This window comes from Panthera leo, chromosome C1 (assembly GCF_018350215.1).
Source record: "Panthera leo isolate Ple1 chromosome C1, P.leo_Ple1_pat1.1, whole genome shotgun sequence".
Taxonomy (NCBI): Eukaryota; Metazoa; Chordata; class Mammalia; order Carnivora; family Felidae; genus Panthera; species Panthera leo.
In genome coordinates this window covers 15,629,147-15,650,607 of record NC_056686.1, presented here as the reverse complement: position 1 = coordinate 15,650,607, position 21,461 = coordinate 15,629,147, and the positions used below count along the sequence as shown (strand labels likewise).

Genomic DNA, 21,461 nt, shown 5'->3' with positions numbered 1-21,461 from the left:
GGAAGCTGTGTCCAGGGACCTCTTCTGCCTAGGGACTTCAGAGGCACGAAGTTCAGGGAGAAAAAAAGAGACAGAGGGACAAGATGGGCAGGGGCAGGGAGCAGTAGAGTGGGTGGAGAGAGGACAACACAGGTGGGGAGGGCTGGACATTTGGAGAAGGCAGGTCTGGAGGGTGGGAAGGGAAGGAGCCTTGGAACTCTGAGTTCAAATCCTGGTGTCCTCACTTGCTTAGTTTCTGTAAGCCTCAGTCTCCCCATGTGTAAACCAAATGGTGCACGTGAAGGGCTGGGGCAGGCCTGGCACACATCAGGCCCTCAATGCAGTCTCTGGCATCTTCACTAAGTCAAGGAGCCAACCCTTGCCTCCTTGGGAAACCTGCCCACCTGTACAAGTTTTCCCCAGGGCTCAAAAGCCCTTTCTGGCCTCAGAATCCGAAGCTTCTTTTGATCTCCAGCGTTTTCCTCCTCCACCCAGAGGTCTTTGTAAAGGCCCCCCTCCCCCAACCCCATTATGTGTTAGAAAAGGGTCAGAAGGGACAATGATGGGGCTTTTCTCAGCTTCCTCCCCCACCATTGTGACCATGCATTTAACCTAAACTGGGCATGGGAATCAGCCTTGGGCAACCCACTTACCTGTGGGCAGCCAGAGGTGAGGGGTAGGCTCCCTCTGCTTCCAGGGGTCCAGGGCTTTGCCCCCCACCCCCCCCCCCCCCCCTCCCCGCTGCTGTGGCCACCCCAACTCCCAGCAAACACTCACAGGCCAGTTGTCCCCTCTCCCCTCCCCCGCCACCACGCGGCTCTGGGACCCCAGAGCCTCCCTCCCTCTGCTCATTCCAGCTTTGCCCCAAACTACTTTGGACCCCACGTGGACACACCAGCCTCCTCCCCAAGCGTCTGAGCGTGATCTAGAGGTTCCTAGGTGGGAGGCATGAAAAGACACCAGGCAGGGTGCTGGGGTTGGCAGCCTGAGTCTCTGGATCTCCCACCAGGTGGGTATCATCAGGGCAGCTCGGTCACGGGACACCGGGGAGAGGCGCGAAGACAGGTGTAGGTCCCAGGCAGAGACCTAGGAGGCAGGAGACCCTAGGACTGCAGCGGCGGTCCCGAGCGCGGTCCCCTTAGCTCGCGGTCCCCGTGGGCGCCACGTCCAACCTCCAGCCTGGCCCAGCGCGCTGCCGAGAGCCTCGGATGTGCACGAGTTCGGGAGCGGGACAGGTGGCTGAGGGTCGCGAACGGGCCGCCCTGGGTGGTGTGCAGGCGCGGAGGTCCGCGCTCTGACATTTCTATCCCTTCTCGCCGCCGCTCCCGGACGAAGGGAGGATGTGGGAGGGGCCCGGGTCGACCACGTCCCCAGGGATCCCGGAGAGCCGGGGGATGGCATCGGGTCCTTACCTGAGCACAGTTCGTGGGCGAAGGTCTGTCCTGGCACAAGTGACGTGGGGCCGGTGCGCTGGGACCGAGGGCCCGGAGTGGCGGGAGCGCGACGCTGCCGGGGCCACCTCCCCCGCGGGCTTATAAAGGCGGCCGCGGGGCCGGGAGGGAGGCCAGGGCAGCCCTCCCCCGCGCCCGCCCCCGCCCCCTCCCCCGGCCCGGGCCCGGTCCTCCCCGCCCCGCCCCCCGCCGGAGTTGTGTTGGCTGACCTGGCAGCGCGGCCAGGGCGCCCCCTGCCGGGAGACGGGGCGCCCCAGCTCCGTCGGGCTCCTCGGCCCGCGGGGGAGGGACTGGCGGGGGGGGGGGGGGGGGCCCAGCTGCCGGCTTGTTCCACCGCCCCCTCCCCTCCCCGCTCTCTCGGTCCCTGTCCTCCTCCCGCCGGGGCCTTCTCTGCCTCCCTCTCTGCGAGGTCTGGCGGATTCAGGTCTCTGCGCGCGCGTAGCCCAGTTGTCTTTATCTTTGGTTCTAACTTCGTTCTGTGTCTCTTGTGGGTCTTTCTCCTACCCTGTCTTTCTGCCCTTCTCTGTGTGTCTGTCTGTGTCTGTCTACCTTTCTTCGGGTCTCTCCATATCTCTATTCGTCTTTATGCACGTGTCCTCTGTCTCAGACGGCTAACACTCTTCCCGGCTAGCTCTCTTCCCTGCCCTTGGGTTCTCTCCTCCGCTAGGGCCACAGGAAGCAGAGGGTGACGTAGGAGGGGTGGCTTCCAGAGGGGAGCCTCCACTAAACAGGGGCTGTTACCTCTTTTCTCCTGAGAGGGAAAGGGCCAGCCAGGGTCCATGCTGACTTGTCCCAGACAGATTCCCAGCCACTAGACTCCTGGGTGACAGAGGAGTGAACCACACTTCCCAAGAAAAGGAGTCAGACATCCCGGGTTCAAGACTCCACCCTGGTGACCTTGGACAAGTCACTTGGCCCCTGTGGATCCCCCTGTTCCATAGCCACTGTATTCCCTGGCTTCCCTCACCACTTGCTGGGAGAGTCATATGAGAGAGTAGTTGAAAAGCGCACAGGAAACTCTAAAATTCTAGATGAATGTGAGGGGGGTGGACAGGAGTAGATCCCAGCACTATAGGCCTCGTCCCTACTCCCCAGTGACCGGCCCCATGAGCAGGGGGGATCTGCCTCCTTTCCCTGAGAACCAGACTGAGTTTGAATTCTCCTGACAATGTTCTGCCAAGTCTCCCAGCAATGTCTGAATGCGTTCAGTGACAAAGACCTGAGACTGCCTCCCGAGAAAAGGGTATTTTCGGTGGCCTTTAGGGCTGCCTGGAGCAATCTGTGCCTCTAACCCACAAAAGCCAGTTGGAGATTTGAAGGCATGGATGTTGGGTCCCCCAGATCTCTGCCATCCTCAATATCTAAGCCCAATCTTCCTGCAGCCACCTTGTCCTAAAAGTGAGAAGGGGGTCAAGTCTAGAGCAGAGGGGAGATGTTGTCAGCACCAGCAGAACCCAATACCAGCCCAGAACTCTCTGACCTGCTCCATGGCAGCTCAGGGCCAGGCATCTTGCATATATTATTTCCCAACAATCCCATTTTACAGAAGAGAAAACAGGGTCCCAGAAAGAGTACATGACTTGCCAGTAAGACTGGAGCCAGAAGTGGGACCTGGCACCAGAAACTAAGAATGTCTTTGCATTTGTTTTGGCTTTCTGTATTTTTAGCAATTGATATTGTTTCTTCATTTACAGGAGTAATACAAGGTTTCTTTAGCAGAGGAGAGGGGTGGTGAGAGAGAAAGAGAGAATGAATCCCAAGCAGGCTCCATGCTCAGCTCAGAGCCTGATGCAGGGCTCGATCCCACAACCCTGGGATCATGACTTGAGCCAAAATCAAGAGCCGGACTCTCAACTGACTGAGCCACCCAGGTGCCATGCACACCCCTTTTCTTTTTCAAGAGCATTATTTATATATTTAATGGCTTAGGTTATTACAGCAAAAATCATGGATGTGGTAAATGAATGAAGTATAGGAAATACACGTTTGTATAAGACATCGTGGCTGAAAACATCCAGAACTGACCAGAAGCTAAGAAGTCCTCTGTCATTGCTTACAAACTCCAAGCAAGGGTTTAGGGATAGGAGGAGGCTTGAGATGGTGTCATCATCAGTGAGCCAGGGGAAAATCCCCAGGCATGGTAAGTGTGCCTGTCACAGCATAGACAGATGCTGGGAGGCTGAGCCAGCAGGAAGTTGGGGGAACTCTATTCCACCTGTCATGGGTCCCCAGCACCAACCCCTGACTTCTGATCTCCCCAAAGCTATGAGGGATAGGATCTTCTGGGTGCACCACATGGCCAGCGTGGGGCCCCTGTGTCTGGATGATTTTCCCCAAGGTACTATCCCACTTTGGGAGTCCACTGAGAGGAACCACTGCCTGGGCAACCCCACCTCCTTCCTGCCTTACCTCTCCTAGCCTGCTCCTGGGCTCTGTCCCACAAGGAAATTCAACTGAAGCAGGGGCAGGGGGCACCCAGCGGCCACTGCTGCCCATGCTCCCTGGGTACCTCCCTTCCCGGTGCTGTCAGTGAAGCAGGAAGGAGGCCTGGATGGGAAACCAGGATCCCCACCTTCCGGCTCTGCCCTAGCTTTCTGGGGGAGCTGAGAAAGTCACTTCCCCTGCCTAGGCTCAGATGCCCTCTGCCTGGATGGACTGACAATATCTAAATCCAGAGGAGAGTCCAGGATTCTGGGACCACTTGGCTGGTAGAAAGCAATTCATTATATTAGGTTTCTCTACGTCTACACATCCCCTGTCTCTGGAGCTCTGTTTCCTTATTGGAAAAGTAAGCAACTTGGACTGCCTGACCTCCAAGTCCCCTTTGCCCAAAGAACTAATGATCTAATGAGTCTCACAACACTTTTATATGGTGGACAGGGCAGGCATTTATAGTCCCCACAAGAGATGAGGAAACTGAAGTCCAAAGATGTTATTTACTTAAAGGTCAGGGTCGAGGTACCTGGGTGGCTCAGTCGGTTAAAGTGTCCAACTTCGGCTTAGGTCATGATCCGACGGTTCGTGAGTTCGAACCCTACATCGGGCTGTCTGCTGTCAGCACAGAGACCACTTCAGATCCTCTATCCTCCTCTCTCTCTCTCTCTGCCCCTCTCGAAAATAAATAAACATTAAAAAAAATTTTTTTAATTAAAAAATAAAGGTCAGGGTCAAAGCTGGGGCTTCTACTTTTTTCTACTCATCTATTTACTCCATATTTATTAAGAACATGCGATGAGCCCCCTGCTTTTAACAAGGCCTGAAGTTTACCAGGCCTTAGAAGCCAGGTTTGAGATGAGAAGGCCAGGAGGTCCAGAGTTCTAATTCTGACTTCCACTGCCCCTTGGGGAGCCTCCTTCACTGGGAAATGCTGAGATGGAGAGCACTGGTGGCTCAGGCCCTGGATGGAGAGAGAGGAAGGAGAAGGGACAGAGAGAAAAGAGACAAAACTCTGAGGTCTGTTTCCAGGGGTTGGTGGGGGGAGGGGGGGCAGTGAGGAGTGGGCTCTGACCTGGGGCTGGGGAAAGACTGCCTGAAATCTGGTGGATATTTTTTTTAACTTTTTTTTTTTAAAGTTTGTTTGTTTGTTTGTTTGTTTGTTTGTTTGTTTAGAGAGCACACGAGCAGGGAAGGGGCAGAGAGAGGGGGAGAAAGAGAACCCCAAGCAGGCTCTATACCACCGGTGCAGACCCCGTCTCAGGGCTAGATCTCACGAACCACCAGATCATGACCTGAGCCAAAACCAAGAGTCCAGCGCCTAACGGACTGAGCCATCCCGGAGCCCCTCTAGGTTGACATTTAAGGGCGCTGGGCTCTGGAAATGCTTTGTCTATTCTGACCCCTGTATTCAAAGGATCATTCCATCTCAAGCCCAGGCATAACCAAAGTTTCAGCCACTTGTGTCCCGGTACCACTTTCAGCCCCACCTTCAGCTCCATAGAACAATGAACTGAAAGGCTCTGCAAGACTAAGGAGAAGACGGGTTTCGTTCGACCAACATGACGCCCAACAGTACTGAACACTGACTTCGTGACAGGCCCTGGTCTACGTGCTTTGCACCTGTTAACCTATCTGATCCTCACAACAACCCTACAAAGTAGGACTTTTATTCCCACTTGACAGGTGAGGAAGCTCAGGCATACACAGGCTGTCATTTGCACAAGTGCCTGCCGGGCGGGTGTAAAACGCTATGTCCACTAAATCCGCAACGCTGAGGCTGCGTCATGAATGTCCTCCTCGCTTTTCAAAGGAGGAAGCTCTCAGCTCAGAGAAGCTTAACAATTTTATTCGTCCAACGGATGGATGACTGCTCCGTGCCAGGCACTCTTCTAGGGACTGGGGACACAAGTGAATAAAACAAAGATCTCTGTCCTTATGGAGTTGACATTCTAGTTAGGGAAGACAGATAATAAACATTATAAATATCTAAGTTATATGGTACATTAGACAATGTTAAGTGGGGGCGGGGGGGGTGCGCCTGGGTAGCTCAGTTGGTTAAGTGACCGTCTCTTCACCTTGGCTCAGGTCATGATCTCATGTTTGTGAGTTCAACCTCTGCGTTGGGCTCCAAGCTGGCAGTGCAGAGCCTACTTGGGAGTCTCCCTCTCCTCTCTCTCTGCCCCTCCCCCTCCCTCAAAATAAATAAACATTTTTTAAAAAGAAATGTTAAGGAAGTGGATAAAGAGCTATAAGGAAGAACAAGAGTGCCTCCCGGGGGCAGATTGTGGCATTAAATAGGGTGTTGAAGGCCAAGAAGATAACACTGGAACAAAGATGAAAGGCAAGAGAGAGCCTGTCTGAGGACAACCAGTCAACGGAGAACCTGAGTTGCCTATGTCTCATGCCTGGGCTTTTGCGCTGTGTGTGACATGCCCTCCCGGACCAGTTCTACCCTCCAAGCCTCACACCAGCCTTGGCTTCGGCCCCAGGCCTAGGTTTACTCCCTAATCCTGCCCCAACCCCTGTCTGAATCCCATCTGAAGCCTAGCGCTTGCTCCAGTCCCCATCTTCTCTTAGTCCAATCTTTCAGGCAGTACTACCCCAAGGCGTCCCTTCACACGGACAACTCCATCCCCAGTCCGGGTCCCTCCCATCAGTCAGCTTTGCAGCTGGCGCTCAGTACCCTAAGAACTGGCCAGTCCCAGCTGCTCTTAAAGGGAGCCCTCCTCACAAAAGGGGAAGCCCGCTTGTGAGAAACCCCATTGTCCAGGGAACAATGTCCCCATTTTGTCCTTTATTTCTAAAAGGGCTTGCGAGCAGGCTCTGAGCTCTGAGCTCCCAGCTCTGAAAGGGAGCATGTTGCTTCCTATTCTCAGCCTCAGAGAAGCCCGTAGGCCAAAAGGAAGGACTAAGGCCATCTACTGGGGGTTGGATTCCAGAGGCCAGAGCAGATTCAGGCAGGCCTGGCCTTAGCAGTCCCGTGGCATTTCCAGAATGGAGGCAGGAGACAAGCCATCCCTAATAAGTAGAAGAAAAGCTGGCTGTACCCAGGATGGCAGGGGAGAGACCTTTTCCACTCTCCATCCTGCCCTAACACACCAGGTTTTCATCATCTCTGATAAAATCTTCCTTGAAGATTTGTCTGTCCTCCTGCCTGTGCCTCAGCCTATCTATGACCTCCCTGTCTTCCAACGGACACATCTGAGATGGTTCTCGGACATGTTCTCACTGGAGGTTGTACCACTTTGGCCCCTCACTTCCTGTTAGACACAGTCAGGGACCCAAGCATGCTTTAGGGTGTGGACAATGGCAGGCCGATATTGGTAGGTTGAGGTTTACTTTAGTGATATTCATAAAGGCTTAGTAGGTGTCTAATCTATTTGCTTTTAATCAAATACATATACTAGTAACCCAAGCCAGATGTGACTGCCACATCTTTGTTTCCAGAACATGGGCTGAGGATATCTATCTCCCGACGACTGGCCTTGGGTTCAGTGCATCCCCCTGCCCTTGCTTTCACCAATGACCTCTACCTTGACATGTCAAAGCCATGGCAGGGGTGGAGAGGTACCACTAGCTGGCCTCTTGACTCCCAGCAAAAGCAAAAGAGTAGGAGTTGGGCATCTTTGTCAGACAAAGAATGCCTAACAGGATATGCTTGTGAGGGACCTGAGGGGTGTTCAGTTTTATCTCCTGCCAAGGCTTTTACTTCCTGGCTCTGCTTACACCAAATACAGCTTGACGTAGAACATTCTGCTTTTCAACAGGAATCCTGAACTCACCGTCAACTTGGATTGCAGACCATGGGTATAAAGGGCTTCTCTTGGCAAAGCCCTCCTACTTCCTTCCCTCCTTTTAAACAGGCCTATGTCCACGGAGTCCTGTCTCTTGCAGAAATTAACTAATGACTACAAAAAACGAACACCTATTCCAAAATCCTGAGATTTTCCCACAAGTCTCCTTAAAGAGCAGCCTTATAGGCACCGGTTTGAATTCCAAGATTCAACAGACTACAGCACAACCAACTCCTTCACGTTCTATTTTAGACTTGCCAACATCTCAGCCAGGAGCCTGGGGTCCACCTGTGCCCCTCCTATCTCCTGAGCCCCACAAGCTCTGGGTCTATTACTCACAACCTCCCACTTCTGGTCCCAGTTTCTCTATCAGCTGGGAAGTTGTAACTAATAGAAAATCCAACTTCTCAGACGGGTTTTGAAAATAAAGGGAATTCTCTGGCAAACAAAAACAAAAAGTCTACGTTCAGAGAGGCTTTTCGCAGTGGCGCAGTGATGTAATCGGGACTTGGTTTTGCTCTGTTTTTCCATGTCTCAGCTCCTCTTCCTCCTTCTTGGCCCCACTCTCACTCAGGCCAATGTTAGCAAGTTACAGAAGTCTCCTTTAAGATATTTTTAAAAAGTAGAAATCTATCTCCTCACCCAAACAAACACAGATCTTAGGATTGACCCAATGTCCGTCATGGACTCCCTAACAAAGTCACCACAGTGATTGATTCCAGCCAATCCAGGCCCGCTGGGGGAGATGGAATGGGATTCAGCTCACCCAGTCTGCTCTGAAGGAAGACGGGAGTGCGTGTTGGGGAGGCAGCTCACAAGCACCCCCACACACAATGGCTTTAGGACTCAGGCAAGTACTCACACTCTTGCATTTATGGATGACTTTGTACTTGCCAAAGCACTTAGAAGTAAATAATAATAAAAATATTTGATATGTGTAAAGTGTGATAGGTTCTCAAATATATGCTCATTTATGCTCATGCTAGAAAGTTTAAAGTTTAAATGCAAAAAGGAAAAATAAATGAAAATGGCCTGTAATCTTATCACACAGAAATATCCCATTTAACACCTCGGTATTTATCTTTCCAGATTTAAAAACAGAAGAGAACAAAACAAAAACTCTAAAAGCATGGGATCATAGGAGACAGACGACAGGTCCCTGCTTTTCTCGTGTAACTTGTACACATGTTCCCAATCCCTCCCAGGTTCTTAAATCCTCTGGATGCCATTATTTCACTTTCTCCTCTGGATGGGGGTTATCATGATCCCCTTCTACAGACAATGAAACAGAGGCTTGCAGAACAAGTCAAGAGCAGGCAGCTGGCACACAATTCCTAGCCCCTAACCATGGTGCTTCACAGTCTCTGAGCGGGGGAGGAAGGGTGCGCTGCCGCTCTTTTACAAAGTGCCAGCAAGTGTTCCTGGAAGGTAAGACTAACCACATGCCATACCTCCGGGACAGTTCGGTCTCCTTTCCAGCCTCCTCGTTGATGGTTCCAGAGGGCTCTGGGCATTCGGAGGAACGCCCGTGGTTTAATCTTTACCACCCCAAAGTGCAGTGTCATGGAAACCCAGGGACTCCAGACTCTTCCTCTACCTCGAAGGGTGGGGGTGGTGTTGGGGGTAGGGCAGAGGGCAAACACTTCACTTCAGCTGCCAACTCCCCCTGCTTGAGTTATGGGTGCAGGACTGGAATCAAAGCATGTGATACTTGGCCTCAGAAGGCCTGAGTCCCTACCTCCTAACAGCTTCTAGTTGAAAGGCTGTAGTGATGATCAGCCCACTCTGAATCAGACTACCTCGATTCAGACAGATCTGGCTTCACTGGCTACGTGACCCTGAGCAAGTGAGCTGTGTGACCTGAATTTCGTCTGCTGTGAAATGGGCATAGTAATACACACCACATGGCATTGTTGAGAAGCTGAAGACAAACTATATAAACACCTGGGAAGAGTGTATGATACCTAATAAGCATTTAATAAATATGAGCTATTACTGATTATTACTATTATTTTATTAGATATCTGTAATGAGGAGTCTAGTTGCAGGTAATAGAAAACCACTGCCGCAAGGAGGGATTTATTAAAAGGAAGTTTGTCCAAAGGAGCCAAAGGCAGGGAGGCTGCCAGGCCTCCAGAAGAAATTAGGAGCAGGGATTTGATCAATCACCAACCAGACCACTTCCCGTCTGTGAGTTTCTTTGCACCTGCTTCACTTCTCTCCCTGCAGACCCCCTGAACCCTCTTCCCAGTCTTTGCCTCAGGACCTGGCCTCCCCACGGCTGCCTACCAAAGTGCACATGGTACAGCAGTTTTGGGGTGGCCAGAGGAGAGAATCGGATTGGCCCAGTTGGGTCACATGTCCACTCCTGGGCCAATCAACTCTGGGTGGGGGTGGAGTCACACAGTGCCAAGATGGCAGCTCCCGAGGAAGTGGTCGGCTTAGCGCTGGGACAGGACACCCGGATGATGAGTTCCCTCCTCCTGGAAGCCACTGTTGCTGCTGCTCGGTTCTCGCAGCGAGAGGCCGAGCTCTCATCCCGACTTACGTAATGGGCCTGCTTGCAGTTTCCCTCCTCCTGGGGGAGGCCCGACCGCCCTACCCATTGCTCTTAGTAGCCACCACAGGACACCCCTGCACACACACACACGCGCGCACACACACCTGGACACACTGCAGGTTCAGCCCAAACCTAGACTGGTCTGCTGACCCCATGGCCATGTGAACTAAGAAACTGAGGGGAGGGCAGTTGTCGATCAAGAGAGAGGCAACGTCAGATTCTCCTGGGGCGGGGCGCCTTGTGGAACCGAGTGGAAACAGGACGTGGAGCGGGCCAGCGGAGGGAGGAGGAGAGCACAGTCACTCAGGGAGAAACTGAGGTAAGAGCGACCTACTGCTCCAGGCCCTGAGCGAGTCCCCCAGGCTCCCGCTCTCCAGTCCCCACCTCCAGCGCAGGAGGCCTGGCAGAGCTTACTCTCCCGGGCTCGTGGAGATCCCTGGAATTTCCAGTTCCAGCCTCACAATTCCCTCTCACCCCGATTTTTGTTTTGTGTTACCAAAAATGCCCTACCCAGGAAAATTCACTTCCCCATTTCTCCTTAAAATGAGCCACAAATCATCCAACTTCCGCGTTTCTTCAGGGAGAGAAGGCACAACCAACCCACCCCCTTATTTCTCCTGGGCAAAGCCGGTGGGGGATGTGCGGGCATGTGCCCATGTGTGTGCCTAGAGCGTGCACCAGAACCACGGCCATTTAAGGATACTTCAATGCTGGTTCGCACCACAATACTCTTCTTGTCCCAGTATCACCTGATCTTCCCGGGGGGGGGGGGGGGGGGGGGACAGAAAGCAACTTGCCCAAAATGGCCTGTAGAAATGAACAGTATGGCTTCCCACCCCAGAGCGTGGGCACTGCATTCCTGAGGGCAGCAGGGGAGGGTCCATGGGGTGGGGGGACCTTCTCCGGGCCTCAGAGTTGGGCCGGCCATGACACGTCAAAGCAGGACTGGAGTAAGGACTTTCAGGAAACTATTTCCACCACTGTCGGTGCTTCCGCATGTATATGCAGAAGCTGATACCGAAGCCACTGCCCGCCAGACAACCATTCACTGGGAGGGAGGGGGTCACAATGCCTGGGAGTGGCTCTACCTAGCTCCTCACCGTGCCTAAGAAGCTCAACCTAGACCCCCGTCCACCCTCTTCTTTCCTCCAGCAGATCTTTGATGAAGATTTATTCAGATTCAGTGAAGGTTTTTTTGTTTGGTTGGTTGGTTTTTGTTTGTTTTTCTAACACCTACTGTGTGCTAGGACCTGTCCATAATTAAATTATACATGTACTTACTTAGTCCCTCTTTTTTTTTTTTTTTTTTTCTTTAAGTAGGCTCCAGGAGCAACAGAGGGCTTGAAACTCATGACCCCAAGATCAAGAGTTGAGTTGTGGGGCGCCTGGGTGGCTCAGTTGGTTGGGCATCCAACTTCGGCTCAGGTCATGATCTCACAGTTCGTGGGTTCTAGCCCCGCGTCCGGCTCTGTGCTGACAGCTCAGAGCCTGGAGCCTGCTTCGGATTCTGTGTCTCCCTCTCTCTCTGCCCCTCCCCTGCTGGTGCTCTGTCTCTGTCTCTCAAAAATCAATAAACATAAAAAAAAAAAAAAAAAAAAAAAAAGAGTTGAGTTGCATGCTATGCTGGCTGAACCAGCCAGATGCCCCAAGTCCCTCCTTTTCAGGAGCCACCAGTAACTCTGAAATCTTAACTCCTGTATTTGTGAAATGACAAGGTTGAACAAAGCATGATCTTGGGCCCTGTCCTGCTCTGATAGACTAGGAATGAGGTATCTCATCAGTTGTGAGATCTGCATTATGGTAATGAACGGTAGGCTGTTTTCTTTTTTTTTTTTTTAAGATTTAAAATTTTTAAGTAATCCCTACACCAACATGGGGCTTCAACTCACAGCCCTGAGATCAAGAGTTACATGCTGTACTGACTGAGCCAGCCAGGTGCCCCTAAGACTATTTTATTTCTTAATCTTGACCTTTCTCTACACCTGTGGTTCCTGATCTCTCCAGGTCCCCAACACAGAGGGTGTGTATGGAGGAAACTCTGATTGCTTGCTGAGAATCCAGCTAATCCCAAATTCCTGACTGGCTGGCTAAAAGACTGATTTCAGACTGACTGTCACCTGACAGGTGACATACCAACATTCTAATCCTGGGTGCAGCAGCAGTCCCTGGGCGGGGCTGTGTCATACTCCCATCCCAACCCACCCTCCCTTAGCAAGCAGTGGTTAGGCCCAGGACACCAGGAAAATAAAGGAATCTCCCCAAATCCAAACAAAAACCAAGAACAAAAGTTCATTTTGACAATCTTATTCAGAACTTTGCAATCAGTAAACTTAAAATACAGAGGTATAAACTAGTTTTAATTTTGGCATACCTGTTAGGTATATATTTGTGGTTTAATGTTATTTATACTTCTAATCTCACAAGAAGAGTTTGGTAAGGGACACTACAGCGCTTAGGCATCTAAAGGTCTAAAGTGGGGTCCTGGTGCCGGGAGTCAGGTCCCCAGCCTTGGGAGTGGTGGCCCCAAGCCATCACCTTTCTGTCTCTGATTGGAAGGACTTTCTGTTTTCTTATCACTGTCTCTTAAAATATCTTAAGACCATAGTTGCAAAACAAGGCAGTTTTGTTTATATTATTTTTTTCCCAGGGGGAGGGGTGGGAGGGAGGAAAACAGTCCCTAAAGAAAACAATAACAACGTTTCAATTATTTTTTTTATCCCAAGCTGGTCCTTTGCCAGTTGATCCTAGACCAAAAGAAAAATCCTTTAATGTGGGGAAATAGGTTCTACTTACATAAATGGGTTAGTAAAAAGCTTAGGGCAGAAAGCCACCACCACGGGGTGGGGGTGAAAGCACCCGAGCTTAGCTAGCGAGATATTATAATGGGACCACGGGTAACTTGTTATATCACATGCAGGAAATTACTTTCCATCTGGCACCAATGTACCTTGATCACAAACACCACTTAGCCCCTAGACCCTTTGCTTCTTACACAGTTAATGATTACCGTCTGATTGTTTTCTCCATGCTCACGTGTGTAAGATCTTGTTTTCTTCACGTTCACCACGTGGGTAATATCTTGTGAGCTCAAAAATACAGAGACAAAACCCCTACAAAACCCTTGTTTGGGGCTCTCATCTCCTCCCGGACATTAGCCTCTCTCGTATTCAATTCTGTGTCCACTCTCTTGCTGGACAAGAGAGAACTCCAGACACTTTAATCTCTAGGGTATTTTGGAACTAGGTGGGACAGGGATCCCGTAGGATAGTTTTGAGACTGTGGCACTGGCTAGAAACAGTGTTTTCTTCTGCTTCCCTTTAGATGATGACATGCCATGTCAGCACCTGGCATACTTCTTCAGCAGATGCGTTTTCCCTTGCTTTAAATGCAGCTGATTTATTTTAGAATTAACATCTCTGTTGTAAATGGAAAACCGATCTCATTTTCCCTAAATAGAAGGTAGCCATGACCATGGATTCGGTGAGTTCTAGCTTGAGTCTGTTGCCTTTGAGCACCTGTTAGGGAGGTGTGGAAGGGATCTTGATAGATGATAGATTGAAGTAAAACTGGAAAAGGAAAGCTTTCTCAATATGTGATTTGAGGTTACTTAAGACCACATCTTGGTATCACCCCAAATACTTTCCTACCCTAGGTTCTATGAGACTGTGAGTTCCCTGAGGGAGAGCAATGAATGGATGTCCTTTATGACCACACCAGCCCCCAGGGCCAGCTCTTCCCTTGGAAGTCTAGTTAGGTGAGGGGTGGAGGAGCCTATGCAGAAGAATGGAGCAGAGTTTCATTGTCTTGAACTGCTACTGGGTCCTGGGGGTCTTACAAGCAGGGTGGGACTAGGGATTTGAGTCAGGCTAGTCTGACTGGAGGGCAGGGTGAGGCAGATCTCTTCTCTGGGAGCCCAAGGCCCCAACACAATCCCTGAATTGGCCAGTTGATATTTGTAATTCTAAAGGAACAATAATTTTTTGCTTCTCCCCACGCCCCTGGCCAGTGTGTGCTTTCTCCCTATTTCCAGCACTCAGTGCTAATTACCTTTGGGGGCAAATTGCCAAGGGTTTGAGTGGGATGTAATTATTTTCCCAGTTCTGGAATTTTATCCCCTCCCCATCCTTGGGTGGAGGGGTGCTTTGACATCCAGCTTTGACAATTATGGCAGCATCAGTTTCACTTTTTCAAATCCCTGAAGCCTGAGGGGCTTGAGAACCAACCTTGATCTCTGTGTCTGATACATAGTTTCCGTCTTGCCTGAGGGGTTGGACAGCCAAGCTGGAACCTCACCTTGGCCACTAGCAGTCTGTGTGTCCTTGAGCAAAAGTACTGCTCTGTCTGAACTTCAAATGGGAATTCATTTACTCTTTAGGTCAATCTAGTTATCAAATCCTCACAATAGCTGTAAAAGCCGAACACATCCCTGGCACATAGCAGGTATTCAAAAAAGTTGGCTTTCCCTTTCCTTTTTGTCCTGGCACATAGGTTTTCCCAGTGGAGGAAGGGACCACTATTCCCAATATGATCCCTGAATCTGAGGTAGATGAGAGTGAGCGGGTAAAGCATCACTTCCACGGCCCCAGCCTTCAGGTGCCAGGCCGGCCTCAGTAGAGAGTCACTGGTTACTGAGCACTTACTGTATTCCAGGCACACTGTCAGCAGGGTGACTGCTGCCCAGAATATTTTTGTGCTCTCGGACAACCATTTCTTGGCATCATTCTTGCTGGCTCTGTCTTCCATATGAGGTTTGAAATCCTTTCCAGAATGCCCAGACAGGGATGTTTCCAGATCTTAAGCAATAGAGTATTTCTAACACCCACCCCCACTCCCTGTCATAAACACACCAGCTGGAAGTTTCCTCAGTGGCAGCAGGTTCTCAGAACCGCATCACTACCTCCCTCCCACCCCCCGCCCACCTCATCCAGCTGCCTGGCCATAACCAGTCTCTCTGCCTTCTAGAACCTCAGTTTCTTCAACCCAGTGGAGATAACAGTACCCAGCTTCTCCCCAACACCTCATCCTGGTCCCCTTTGGGAGTTCCTATCTCACTGGAATTGCCTTTCATCCGCAGTCACACCAGAAACTTGAATGGCCTCCTTGCCTCTCCCTCCCTGTGTCCAGACCATCTCCAGTTCCTGTTTGATTTACACAATAAATGCCTAAATATTTCTAAATTCTGACCACTCCCCTCCATCACCCCACCCACCGTCCTACTCAGGGCAACCAGTTCCTCCTCAGGATGACTGCAAGGCCTCCCGGTGGTCTCAGGATATAACCCTGCTTTCTATTCTAAGGGCAAAGCTGATCACATTATGCTCCTATCTCCATCCCTGCTGAAAAGCCATCCATAGCTCCTCCTTGCTCTCGTGCTAATGACCTGATTTCTTCCTTTGGCTGATTGGGCCTTGCAAAGTCTCACTCTCACCACCTTAGCTACACTTAGCTCCTTGCTGCTGTAGCTATCTGAGCCTTCCTTTGGTTCCTTGAATGCACCATGCTTTCGCCTGCCACTGGGCATTTGCACATCCTGTGTTTTCTGCCTGGATAGCCCTCTTTACTCCCCAAAAGCCTTGCCTTATTCTCTCCTATTTATTCAGTTTTCAGCTAAAGAGTCACTTCCTTCCAAATGTCCTCCCTGATTAGCAGTCCTGAAAGAGTTCAGGTTGCCATTACACCCTTTTAGAGAACTGGGCTCATATTCCTAATTGCAGTATGGTTATTCAGTTAACACTCCTCTTCCATCTTTCCCTCTTGACTGGAACCTTCAGGCAGGCAGGGATGGTGGCTGTTTTAATTCACATTGTTCCTCAGAGCTTAGCACCTAACACCCAGTAGATAACTGATTGAATGAAGGTTGTTTTGAGAATTAAATAAGGAAAAAGAAGGTGAAATGGAGAGTGAATTAATGTTTGGTAGGTGACCACATGGTGCCGGGTGCTTTAGATACGTTGTTCTAACTAGTTTTCACTAATGGTATATTTTATATTTGAGAAAACAAATTCAGAGATTTTAGGTAACCAACCCATAGGACGCAGCTAATAAATGGTAGACTTAGGATGAGAGCAGGGTCTTTTTAGCATCAATGTTCATGGTCTCACCCTTCCCACAGTCTGCCTCCAAGTTAAAAAGTGAAGGGAGGGGAGGGGTGCCTGGGTGGCTCAGTCAGTTAAGCGTCCGACTCTTGGTTTCTGTTCAGGTCACGATCTTATGGTTTTGTGAGTTCAAGCTCCGCATCAAGTTCTGCAGAGTCTACTTGGGATTCTCTCCTCTCCCTCTTTCACTGCCCCTCCCCCACTCATGCTGTTTCTGTCTTTCTCAAAATAAATAAATAAAAACTTAAAAAGAAAAAGTGAAGAGAGGGGCACCTGACTGGCTTAGTGGGTTGAGCATGTGATCAATCTCAGCGTTGCAAGTTGAAGCCCCATGCTGGGTGTAGAGATTACTTTAAAATAACAATCTTTAGGGGCACTTGGGTGGCTCAGTCAGTTGAGTGTTCAGCTCTTGATTTCGGCTCAGGTCATGATCCCAGGGTCTTGGGATCGAGCCCTGCATTGTTCAGTGTGGAGCCTACTTGAGATTTTCTTTCCTTCTGCCCCTCTACCCTTCTTCCCTGCTCCTGCACATGCTTTCTCTTTCTCTAGTATAATAAGTAAGTAAGTAAATAAATAAATAAATAACAAAGAAAGTGAAGGGAGTGTGTTTTGCAGATTCTGAAGTTGAAATAAATATTAGCCCTTTATGACCATCTCCAGAACTGCCATCACCATAATAACATAGATATGGAGGGAGGTGGGGGAGTAGCTGGAAAAAGAAATTTTCAGGGGCAATAGATATGTTCTGTATCTTTGCTTATATTTGGGGTGGTGGTAGCACAGGTGTATATATTTATTGCAGTTCATTGAAATGTACACCTAAGATGTACGAATTCCACCATAGGTAACTTTACCTGCATTTCAAAAACAGCTATAAAAGGCATTCTTGGTACAACTAGGGAAATTTGAATATGTAAATGATATTGTATCAAAGTTAAATTCTTGAGTGTCAGAGAACTACACAGACTTACCGTATGACCTAGCAATTCACCGCTAGCTATACACCCAAAAGAATTGAAAACATATCTGCACAAATACTTGTACATAAATGTTCATAGGGGCATATTCAGAATAGCTAAAAAGTGGAAACAACACAAATGTTCATCAACTGATGAAGGAATGAATAAAATGTGGTTAAACGTTTTCTTGAAAGAGTATGAATAATTTTCAAAGACAGATTCTCAGTCTGAAAAGAATAAAATGTGGCATATCCACTTGGTAGAATGTTATTTGGCAATAAAAATGTAGCAAAAGCAGTGCTCAGAGGGAAGTATATAGCTGTAAATCCCTACACTAAAAAAGAAGAAAAAAGAAGATCTCAAATCAATAACCTAATATTCCACCTTAAAGAACTAGAAACAAGGAACAAACTAACTCCAAAGCAAGTATAAAGAAGGAAATAATTAGAGTGGAGATTAAAAAAGAAAGAAAAAATAGGATGAAAAAAAAAAACAATAGAATCAATGAAACCAAAATTTGGTTCTTTGAGACCAACATGTTTTTAAAATTTTTTTTTAATTTCAATTAAATTTTTTTACTTAAAAAATTACCTTCTTTCTTTCTTTCTTTCTTTCTTTCTTTCTTTCTTTCTTTCTCTTTCTTTCTTATTGATAGAGAGTGAGGGAGAAACAGAGAGAAAGAGGGATAGGATCTGAAGCAGGTTCTGCACTGACAGGGCTCTCTGCTGTCCGCATCCAGCTGGAACTCACGAACCTTGCAAACATCATGAACCATGAAATCATGACCTGAGCTGAAGTCAGATGCTTAACTAACTGAGCCACCCAGGCGCCCCAAGAAGATCCGTTTTGTGAAAAGGTTGACAAACCGTTAGCTAAACGGACCAAGAAAAAAAAAAAGAGAAGACTCAAATTATTAAAATCAGAAATTAACGTGGGGAGTATTTTACAAAGATAAAAAGGATTGGGGCATCTGGGTGACTGCGCTGACAGCTCTGAGCTCAGAACCTGGAGCCTGCTTTGGATTCTTTGTCTCCTCCTCTCTCTGCCCCTCCCCCACTCACACTTTTTCCTCTCTCTCTCTCTCTCTCTCTCTCAAAAATAAACATTAAAATTTTTTTTAAAAAAAACAAAAAGACTCAAACTACAAAAACTGAATTTAAAAAAATTTCTTTTTAATGTTTTATTTATTTTTGAGACAGAAACAGAGCAAGAGCAGTGGAGGGGCAGAGAGAGAGGGAAACCCAGAATCCGAAGCAGGCTCCAGGCTCCAAGCTGTCAGCACGGAGCCCGACGCAGGGCTGTAACTCACAAACTGCGAGATCATGACCTGAGCTGAAGTTGGTCACCCAACCAACTGAGCCACCCAGGCGCCCCCAAAACTGAAGTTAAAAGAAAAAAAAGAAGAGAAGAAAAAGAAAATCTGAATAGACATATAACAAGTAAAGAGAATAAACCAGTAGTCAAAAAATTGCCAACATAGAAAAGCTCAGGACTACATGGTTTACTGGTGAATTATATCAGCTGGTTAAGGAAGAATTAACAGCAGTCTTTTTAAAACACTTCCAAAAAGTAGAGGAGGGAACTCTTCTCAGTTCATTCTTTGAGACTAGTATAACCCTGATACCAAAGCCAGATGAAGACATAAGAAAACTACAAAGCCAATATCCCTTGTGAATGTAAATGCAAAAATCCTCAAGGAAACAGCAAACCAAATACAAACCGAATATGTTATAACCAAGTGGGACTTATCCCAGGAATTTAAGATTGGTTTAACATACAAAAACCAATCAATGCAATTTACCATATCAATACAATAAAGGAACAAAACTACAGGATCATCTCAATGGATGCAAAAAAGAAAAAGCAGTCCAAAAGATCTAACATCCTTTCATGAGAAAAACACTCAACAAACTAATGAGAAGAGAACTTTCCTCAGTCTGACAAAGGGCATCTCTGAAAAACTCCCAGCTGGTGTATTGGTGATGCTTTCCTCCCTAAGATCAGGAAAAGACAAGGATGTCTGCTCTCACCACTTCTATTCAACATTGTTCCAGGGGTTCTGGGTAGAGCAGTTAGGCAAGAAAAAGAAATAAAAGGCATCCAGATTGGAAAGGAAGAAATAAAACTATCTCTATTCTCAAATGTTATGATCTTGTATATAGAAAATCTTAAGGAATCCACTAAAAAACTATTAGAACTAATAAACAAGTTTAGCAGGATACAGTTTTGTAGGATAAAAACAAAATACAATATAAAATACTACTATACAAACATAAATAGTATTTATATGCACTAAGCAATAAATAATCCAAAAGTGAAGTTAATTAAATAATCCCATTTACATTATCATCAAAAAGAATAAAATACTTAGGGATAAATTTAACCAAGGGAGTGCAAGACTTATACACTAAAAACTACAAAACAGGGGCACCTGGTTGGCTCAGTGGGTGGAACATGTGACTCTTGATCTCAGGGTTGTGGGTTCAAGCCCCATGTTGGGCACAGAACTTAAGAAAGAAAATAATGGGATGCCTGGGTGGCTCAGTCGGTTTAGTGTCCAGCTCTCAATTTCAGCTAGGTCATGACCCCAGGGTCATGGGATTGAGCCCCTTGTTGGGCTCCATGCTAAGTGTGGAGCCTGCTTGGGATTCTCTCTCTCTCTCTCTCTCTCTCTCTCTCTCTCTCACTCTCAATCTCTCTCCTTTTGCCCCTCTCCCCAGTTCATTCTCTCTCTCTCTCTCTCTCTCAAATAAAAAATTTAAAAGAAAGAAAAATGGCATACATACATAAATACTATGAAACATTGTTGAAAGAAATTAACCCCTAAATAAATAGAAAGACGTCTCATGTTCATGGTTTGGAAGACTTAATATTTATAAGGTGGCAAAACTCCCCAGATCTAAAGATTGCATTTCCTAGAAACATTCCAACCATTTTTGCAGAAATCAACAAGCTGATCCTAAAATGTATATGGAAACTCAAGGGACCCAGAATAGCCAAAGCAATCTTGAAAAAGAACAAAGCTGGAAGACTCAAGTCTTGATTTCAAAACCTACTGCAGAACTGTATTGTTCGAGACAGTGTGGTATTGGCATAAGGACTGACAGAGACCAGTGGAATAGAACTGAGAGTCCAGAAATAAACCCATAAATTTATGGTTAACTGATTTTTTTTTCCAAGAGTGCCAGAACCATTCAGTAGGGGAAAGAAGAGTCTTTTCAACAAATAAATGGTGCTGGGAAAACTGGGTATCTACCTGCAAAAGAATGAAGTTGAATCCTTCCCTCACATCATGTACAAAAATTAACTGAAAATGGATCAAAGGCCCAAATGTAAGAGTTAAAGGTATAAAATTCCTGGAAGAAAACATAGGGGTCAATCTTCATGACCTTGATTTGGCAGTAAATTCTTAGGTATGATACCAAACGTATAAGCAACAAAAGAAAAAGTAGATAAACTGGACCTCATCAACATGAAAAACTTTTAGGCATCAAAGGATGCCATGAAGAAAGTGAAAAGACAACCCACAGAACGGGAGAAAATCATGTATCTGATAGAGGTCTAGTATTCAGAATGCTGTATAAAGAATACTTACTGTGCAACAACAAAAAGGAAAACAACCCAATTTTAAAAATGGGCAAAGGGCTTAAATAAACATTTCTTTCTTTTTTTTAAGTTTATTTTTTTTATTTTGAGAGAGAGACAGCGCAAGTGGAGGAGGGGCAGAGAGAAAGAGAATTCAAAGCAGGCTCTGTCCACACTGCCAGCGCAGAGACCAATGCAGGGCTCAAACCCACGAAGCCGTGAGATCATGACCTGAACTGAAAGCAAGAGTCGGATGCTTAACCGACTGAGCCACCCAGGCACCCCTAAATAGACATTTCTCCAGAGAAGATATACAGGGCCAGTAACACTAAATGATGCTCGGCATCATTAGTCGTTAGGGAAATTTAAATCAAAACCACAGTGAGGTGCCACTTCATACCCACCAGGATGGCTGTCAAGAAAAAGACAGAAAATAACAAGTGTAAGGATGCAGAGAGTTGGAACCCTCACACGTTGCTTGTGGGACATACAAAATGGTGCAGCTGCTTGGAAAACAGTTTGGCAGTTAATCAAAAAGTTAAGCATAGAATTAGGATCTGATGAGTAATTCAAGAGAATCGAAAACAGATGTTCAAACAAAA

At 47.7% G+C, this 21,461-nt stretch overlaps 1 protein-coding gene and 1 long non-coding RNA gene across 3 annotated transcripts in view; one reads left to right on the top strand and one right to left on the bottom strand.

The window, feature by feature from the left end:
- The window catches only part of ALPL (alkaline phosphatase, biomineralization associated), a 98,110-nt gene that overhangs the window by 56,596 nt on the left and 20,053 nt on the right, over positions 1-21,461 (bottom strand). Inside the window, exon 1 of one of the 2 annotated variants that reach the window (XM_042951676.1) lies at positions 1,392-1,478. The exons of the other annotated variant lie outside the window; for it this stretch is intronic. The gene's annotated coding sequence lies outside the window, so the exon portion shown is untranslated. Of the gene's footprint in view, positions 1-1,391; positions 1,479-21,461 lie in introns of those variants that run through there. 2 annotated transcript variants of the gene reach the window in all.
- LOC122227293 lies at positions 722-8,598 on the top strand. The gene is made up of 2 exons (XR_006205956.1): positions 722-988; positions 8,383-8,598. It is a non-coding gene; the product is annotated as an uncharacterized LOC122227293 (long non-coding RNA).